At 38.3% G+C, this 7,678-nt stretch overlaps 1 long non-coding RNA gene across 1 annotated transcript; it reads right to left on the minus strand.

Moving 5' to 3' along the window:
• Positions 1-3,119: 3,119 nt before the first annotated feature.
• Positions 3,120-4,747, minus strand: LOC116199033. The gene is made up of 2 exons (XR_004155459.1): positions 4,112-4,747; positions 3,120-3,742 (listed from the first exon to the last, which is right to left on the minus strand). It is a non-coding gene; the product is annotated as an uncharacterized LOC116199033 (long non-coding RNA).
• Positions 4,748-7,678: the final 2,931 nt, after the last annotated feature.

Here is a 7,678-nt window from a genome sequence, read left to right on the forward strand (position 1 = left end):
GGCGTATTATCACGATACGAGATGCTCCTTTGCCTCCTGGTTCTGGCCGACACGATATATGTCTTTTCTTGCTTCAAAATTCCAACCTTCAGAAATTGGAAAAGGACATCATTAAAATAAACAAAAAATAAATAAATGGAAAAGGACAACATTAAAATAAACAATAAATAAATAAATGGAAAAGGACATTTTTTGGTAGTTGTCTGGTAGCAAGCAAGCCTTTTTCTTTTTCTTTTATATTTATTAATTTTTAATTTTTCTGTTCCCCGTCCCCGTCAGACTTTGCCTATTACTTTTTTTTTTTACATGAAAGAGAGTGTAATAGAATGACACGTTACTGATCTAATAATGAAAATGTTTTAGATTTCACACTCATAATAGACATATGTTACCAACGAGGGATTGAATCCGCTGATAAGTTGACAACAAACAATAGGTCAGGTCCAGAGTTCGTACAAATACCGTCCAGTGAACTAGTCAGTTGGTACGGCGTCGGACACCATTGATAGCAAAAAAAAAAAGACATACGTTAATTATTAAGATATTTAATTCATTTGTAAACATCCATGCTGTAACTAAAAAACTATATATAAATTTTTTGTGATTATAAGAATATTAAATATTACATCCATCACCCTCAGTGGAACAGTGACCTGACCAAGTCAAAAAATGGGCGCGTTTGAACGAAACGTAATGCAAGTTCTGGCCAATAATCAGGACTGTTGAGTTATGAATCCTAAGTACTGTTGAGTTATGTAATTAGGGTTTATTCTTTTATAAATAGCAGCTTATATCTCTTGTAACTTTAACTCAAAAATAGTAGAATACCTGGTTTGGCGGCGCCCTCAGACGTAGTCAGAATTTCTGACGAATTGGGTAATCAATTTCGTGTGTCCTTTCTGCTTTTCGTTCATATTGTCTTCCACTATCGTACATCAGTCGCAACAAAGACGTGCATGAAGCGAACATTGGCCTTTTTTTTTTCAAGTGGTAATGAGGATTCTTTATTGATATTCAAACGGATAAGTTGATCCCCTATCAAAGCATATACAAAAGGAGAATATCCAAGCTGAAATACATGAGTGAGATATATTGATTGACCCGTCAGGTTAGCTGCAACGGAATATAAATTTGGAATCCACGTCGAGTAATAATAATTATAATTGTAATGAGCCTTCTTGTGACTAATAATCCTGGTTGGCTACCTTCATACAATAATTCACCATGGACTCCAGTGAAAACTGAGAGGTAGTGCAAAGAGAATGTATCCGAACGCAGGATTCCATAAGAGAAACATCACCAAAACAATTATAGCAGAGCAAACCATATCAAATCGAGCCTAGACGTCCCAATCCTAACTAGTCAAATCAAGTACCGTTAGGGACTCAATCGGTTCAGACCAGCGATCACATCGGGTGTGCAGAAACCTGTTTCAAAATCACAAAAGCAGATAGGATCTTATAAAAAGCTTTTGAACCAGGAGGGTGATCTGATCGGTGCTCATTTATTAAATAAGTACCTCCGCCCAAAATTAAGCATATTAAATGCATCATCATTGGATTTTGACTATCATTATGACTTGAATTACTAGCAATTGATTCTGGCCGTTGCATTAGTAGGTACTCATATTACCATTGAATTAAAACTACCATTGTCATCACTTCCTCATGGGGATTTAATTTTGTTGGCAGCGAGAATTCTCTTCGTTAAAAGGAGTCGAGTCATGAAATAATTCAAGGTATGTATCATTTATAAACTATATATTTGAAAATAGAGTTTGAGTTTGCTATTTCTTTCTTGAACTTATAGATTAAAAGAACGATGCTTGATGAAGAATCTATATGCCAAATATTATACCATGAGGATGCATCAATCTAGTTGAGTTCTCCAAACATAATTAGATTTTGTAATTTTTGAAAATGTATAACATAAACAGAATTATATATTCAGTATTTGGAAGTCTAACATGTAAAGAAAAAAATTATGCAATTGAAACAGTTTGCATATGTTTCATTAAAAAAATGATCTCATAATATGAAGATGACCCCACGAGGAAAATGGTGCAATTGGAAAAGTGGTAAAAATGTTTTACTTATATAGCTTGCACGATTGAGCAGTTTCGCTAAGGATACAGTAAAAGAAAAGTGCATCAATTAATAATAAATTAGTTATGGGATGTGACTTTTTTGAACAAGTCCTAAATTCGAGTCACTCCAGAAATTATACAGAAAATTACTCTCTATTGAGCCACTTGCACAACCTGTGCCGGACTAGCATGTCTTGTAGATTTGTAGGGTGTTTATTTGGATCGTGGGATTAGTTGGACAAAATCCGAACACTCTCGTTATAAAAAAAATAAAAAATAAAATAGCAAGATGGGTCATATGCTTATTTTCAATAAATTTGATACAAATATTAATACGGGGAATTGAAAGGGAATTCAATAAGGAGGCCAAAGAATAAACCACGAGTCACTACAAGAGAAGGATCTTGGGGCGACCCAAAAATGGATCGCCCTAGTTCTCCCGACCCATTCAAAAGGGTCACCTAAAGCACAATCAGGATAGACCCGATGACCTATTCACAAATAGGTCACCATAGACTTGACCAAAGGCAATCAAAATGATGGATCAGCTAAAGTGCGGATCAGCACATGCAATGTCTTGGCCCGACTCAAAATTTTGGGTTGCCCAAGGAGAACCTGAGCCGACCCAATTTGGTTGGCAAAGCCATGATTAAGGCCAATCCAAAATTTTGGGTCGCCCAAAGCAAACCTAGACGACCCAATTTAGGTCGGAAGAGCCTTGCTTGAGCTAGCCTAATATTTTGGGTCGTGAGAGCCTTGTCTTGGCCAACCTTCGTAGGATTGCCCTGGTAGAATACACATTTATATAGTTCGTCCTCTAGTAGCAGGCTAATAACTTGCTGGCAGTTCATGGGAACAAATAATGGATGTCACTATCAGCATGTTACTAGCGTGTTACCAGTTTATTTCACGCCTATTGATCAAGTTGTCTGCCAATTGCAATATTGACAAATATATCATATCTACAATCCAAATAGTTATGTCCATTAGTCATTACTTGATAATTTAAGAATCGTACGGTTTCGAGACCTGACAAAGGCAACGTCTTAAGTTTATTATTAAATCAATAATACCAACAACAATAATAAAGTTCATACAAAAACAGTGGCTGTGATTATTGGGTTGTGTCATCATTTGAACCTCTACATCGATGCTTCTTCATCGAGCAAGGTGGTCCTCATCAAGCATAGGGAAAACGACCTTTGTAATTTCGTGGCTTGACATCATCTAGGTGTTGAAAGAAGCCCTTTTAACCATCTGAACTGCTACATGCGCTAATAAGAGAAGCATCTTTTCTCCACCTGCGAAAGGAAAAGATACCAACAGAGCAACTAGACCACCAACAAAAAAACATGAAACCACGATATCGATCCATCCGAGCAAAAAGTTCCCAACTCACAATGAGACATCAAAATCACAAATTAAAGATTGTCCATTTGCCTATGGATGAACTATTACCACAAAGCAACTAAACCAGCCACATTATTTAAACATGAGGTAAGGTAAACATGCATCACGGTTGTTCCGACTATACGTGTACCTTCGGATCTCGACGTGCTCGATCTTGCCAGAGAATGTGAAGAACTCATAGCACATGTCTTTGAACTCAGAGGCGGCAGTCCTCTGATGCCTTCAAAGTCCTTGAGAGCTATCAAACTGCGCAACATAGCACCCGTGATTCCAGAGATAGCAATGAGGTCTCCAAATGCACGATTCGGACCGACAACGTACATCAACCACTTAAATCCCAACAAATTCTGTATTGCATATCCATCAGAAATCATGGTCCATGAATCGCAACTCAGCAAAACAAGGAAAAGAAGACATAATGTGTTCAACGAGTTCACAGGCAATGCTGAACAGTTAACCCTTAAGCAACGAAGTAGTTGGGCAATGAATTAGAAACATGGCAATGTGTTTCTATACATACAACAGAAGGCTCTGACACTTAAAATCATCTTTTGTAGCTCTTTCTATAGATTCATGCAATTGCTACTGCTTGCTCAAGTTTGGCATTTTTCATACCTTTTGACAATCTCAGCTCAGTGAGCTCTTTCTCTTCTCCACAGTATTTCGCTGCTCCTCCCTCTGTCATTTCCGTCTTCAACCCCTCAGTGCCGCCGCTCTCACCTTTGTATCAGCCACGACCTCGGCACTCTCCCCGAAATCAAACAGATCTTCCTTCACCTCCTCCTCACCTAGCTTCTACGGATCGAACCCGTCGGCTGTCAGCCAGTCATCTTCCGCCGCCCCCCTTTTCCTCTGCTTCCTCACCAAATCCCCCCAAGTTCCTGCCGGACTCATCGTCGTAGATACCGTCGAAACTCCCCTCGCTCTCCTTGGAAAGCTTCCACGAGTCAGAGATCTTCGGGTCTCTCCCACCGCTGTCGTGATTCGAAGAGAAGTGCCGGGAGGGTAAGACTGGGATTTGGATGTGATCACCGATAGTAGATGAAGATGGGAGGATTTAGGAAGCAAGCGAGAGAGCATTTTGGGTAGGGATGGAGGAGGTGTGCAGTGACGAGTGAGTGTCAACAATGGAGTTGCCAAGGTTCCCGGAGTAGGGTGTATGCAGCTGAAAGGGTGCAATTATGCGTTCGACCTCGATTACTTGCTTGGCCTCAGCAGAGGTGCTTGGATTGATTTATGACATAAGGAGCAACTTTCAAATTTAAAATCTCAAATCCTAAATTTTCAAATTTCATTTTGATGCGTAGTCCGATCTTAGCCGACCTTTTCTTTTGGATCTCGAAAGAATAGACCTAGGGCGACCTATTATGGGTTGCCATAGACCTTGCTTGGCCGACCCAAAAATTTAGGTCGCAAAAAACCAAATCTAGAGCGGTCCATTTTTAAATGGTCAGGTAAAGACATAATTAAGGCATTCATTTTTATTTTTTTTTGGTCAGAATAGATCGTATCTCAAACTACTAACTTGAGCTGACCTTAATTATTGGGTCGTGAAAAACGACGCTTTTCTCTGGGTCGATATAAGCTGGTTATGATGACCATTTTTTGCCAACTTATCAGAAATGGCTGGGCAATGAACTATCTTAGGAGACCCATTTTTTTGGGTCACTCCAAACCCATTCCAAGAGACTTTTGGCGACCTATTTTGATGGATTAGCAAAAAATGATCACCAAAAGTCCCTTTTGTCGTAGTGAGTCAAGAATTCATCTGAGACGCCTTTGTGGTGTACTCTCTTCGCATGAATAGAAACTCCTTGTTGGATCTCTTTTAGAAGTCAATCTTAATAACCTACTAGTTTTGAAGCATGCTCATTACGCAGGCGCTAGCGATTGTTCGAGTCTTTAAAAATTTGCTGGAACGCAATTTCGATTTTTGTATGAGAGAAGAATTTTAATAGGAAAATGTAAAATTGAATTTAATGAAATAATTGTGAAAATTCATGTCCAAAATAACAAAGAATCGAAGAGTGAGTTGATGGGAACACTTGAAAATCCTATGTGTAAGAGTCTCGTGGATTGAATGGAGGACTCTCGTTCACAGGAAGCTAATTAATTTATTTTCACATAAAAGAAGACATATGGAGAATCCAAAAAATTAATTATTTTAACAATTTGAGGAATTAGTTGAGAAATATTTTTTACGACTTATTCAACCAATTAGTATTGCTAAAACACATGTAATAAAGCATCTAACATAAAATAGAACATATTGAAATTTCAATATCAATCATAAGTTTATTACATAATTATAAAGTAGAATAATTATCTTTCTCCATGTATACCCAGAAGTGAGGAATTAATGAAATAAAATTTGTTCATACTAAAATATTATTAAAAAAATAAATTATTTGGATATTTCAGAATTTCCTTTTTAAGATTTATATTGAAATTATTATTGTGTAAATTATGTTCGACATTTTCATATTATTAGCGTTTTTGTTGTTCTCATATTTTCGTGAATGAAATACACACACGGAGTTTACGGGGCCAAATTAATTTTTTTTTTCACAATTATTAAATTCATCATTTATTGTTTATGTATTTATAACGTAGGTTATTATATTAAATAAGGTGAGTGAAAGGACACTCAACGACGAGCCAAGAAAGTGGTTTAAAATCATACTTGGCAAGCTCTCATTGAACAAATAGTGGCCTCTCAACGCACAAGCCTGAGGAGTCAAAATTAAGTATCTATTATAAATAGACTAGTCACATGACCCGCCTATTATACGCGCATTTGTGTTTTATAATTTTAATTAATATTCGCCTAAATTTCATGAACTTCCTTCCTAGCTTTCATATGGCAGATCGTTTATATGTTGGGTGCCAGGCATGCTAGGGCGCAGTTCCAAGAAATTTGAAGCGAAACCACCACCTGATTTCACCAAGCTAGAGTGTGGCGTTGCGACCTCGGAGGTCCGTAGGTCTAGTTGGTAGCTGGGATTCGAGAGGGTCAAATGGTTGAAGAATCGATCAGACGATTACAATGGCCCGAGAATTTGGCCGCTTAGATATTTCCCAAGCGAGCTTGTGTGACCTATCGATTCGATGAATGAAACGGCCCAGAAGTCGATTCTAGAGATGGTGATTTGCAGTCCAAGATGGTCCATGAACGTCGCGAGTCTCGGCTGCGGGTGGCCGAAGAGGATGAGCCGAAGGCCTGAACCTTGACTCGGTGGATACTACTTCGACCCATAAATCAAGATACATAGAAGCCAATGGATCATCAACTAAGCAACCCTGGAAGGTCGATTGAGTTTGCTAAGGAAAGCGGGTTTAGTGCATGATAAGATAAGATAAATGAATAGGAAAAGTATAGTGCGATAAAGGTAAAAATAAGTAAAGGTCGAGGTTTAATTGATTTGCCGAAGAGGAGTACAATAGTAGACCGAAACGGTATTTGTAGGCCTTAAATGAATGGTAGTGTTTAATCATTTTCAGTGTATTATATTATCGTGTAATGATTGAGTCTTAGTAATCGCATGATGCATTGATATAGAAGATGTAAATCGACGTTGAATCATGAACTGAGGAAAAGCTCATGGAAACCACTCCATGAGCGAATTGAGAAATCTTAGCACAAGGGTTAAAAATAATATATATAATAGGTATATAGATTGAGTAAAAAAAATAACTTATTGAATAAGCAAAAACATTTTAACTCCTAGTAAGAATTTTTTTTGACTTAATAAAATAAATCATTTTTTATTTGTGTACTTAAACATCTTCTCATCCTTATTCTACCTCCCGTCTTCTAATACATATTTTATTTTGACTAAGTGCTTATTTTTTAAGTATTTAATTTATCAAACACCACCAATTTCAATATGCCAACCTTTCTAAGCCTAGAAGCACTTTGTAGGGAAACTTCAAACACCTTCTCCCCACCCCCCCCCCCCCCCCCCCCCCCCCCCCCCCCCCCTTTCTCCCCACGAGCAGAGCCACAAACCCTCAACCAGCCACTGTTGCCCTGGGCACTACGTCGTCAGGAACTGGGAAGCCGTGGCCTTCCTCCATCTCCTGGTTGTCTTCAATCCTGGTGGCTCTTCCCCTTCTTTCTAGGTAAGGTATGTGTGGTTATTGGCGTCGTTGGTGCCATCAGTTGATTGTCCAATCTAGTCG

The sequence above is a fragment of the Punica granatum genome, chromosome 3 (genome assembly GCF_007655135.1).
Source record: "Punica granatum isolate Tunisia-2019 chromosome 3, ASM765513v2, whole genome shotgun sequence".
NCBI lineage: Eukaryota > Viridiplantae > Streptophyta > Magnoliopsida > Myrtales > Lythraceae > Punica > Punica granatum.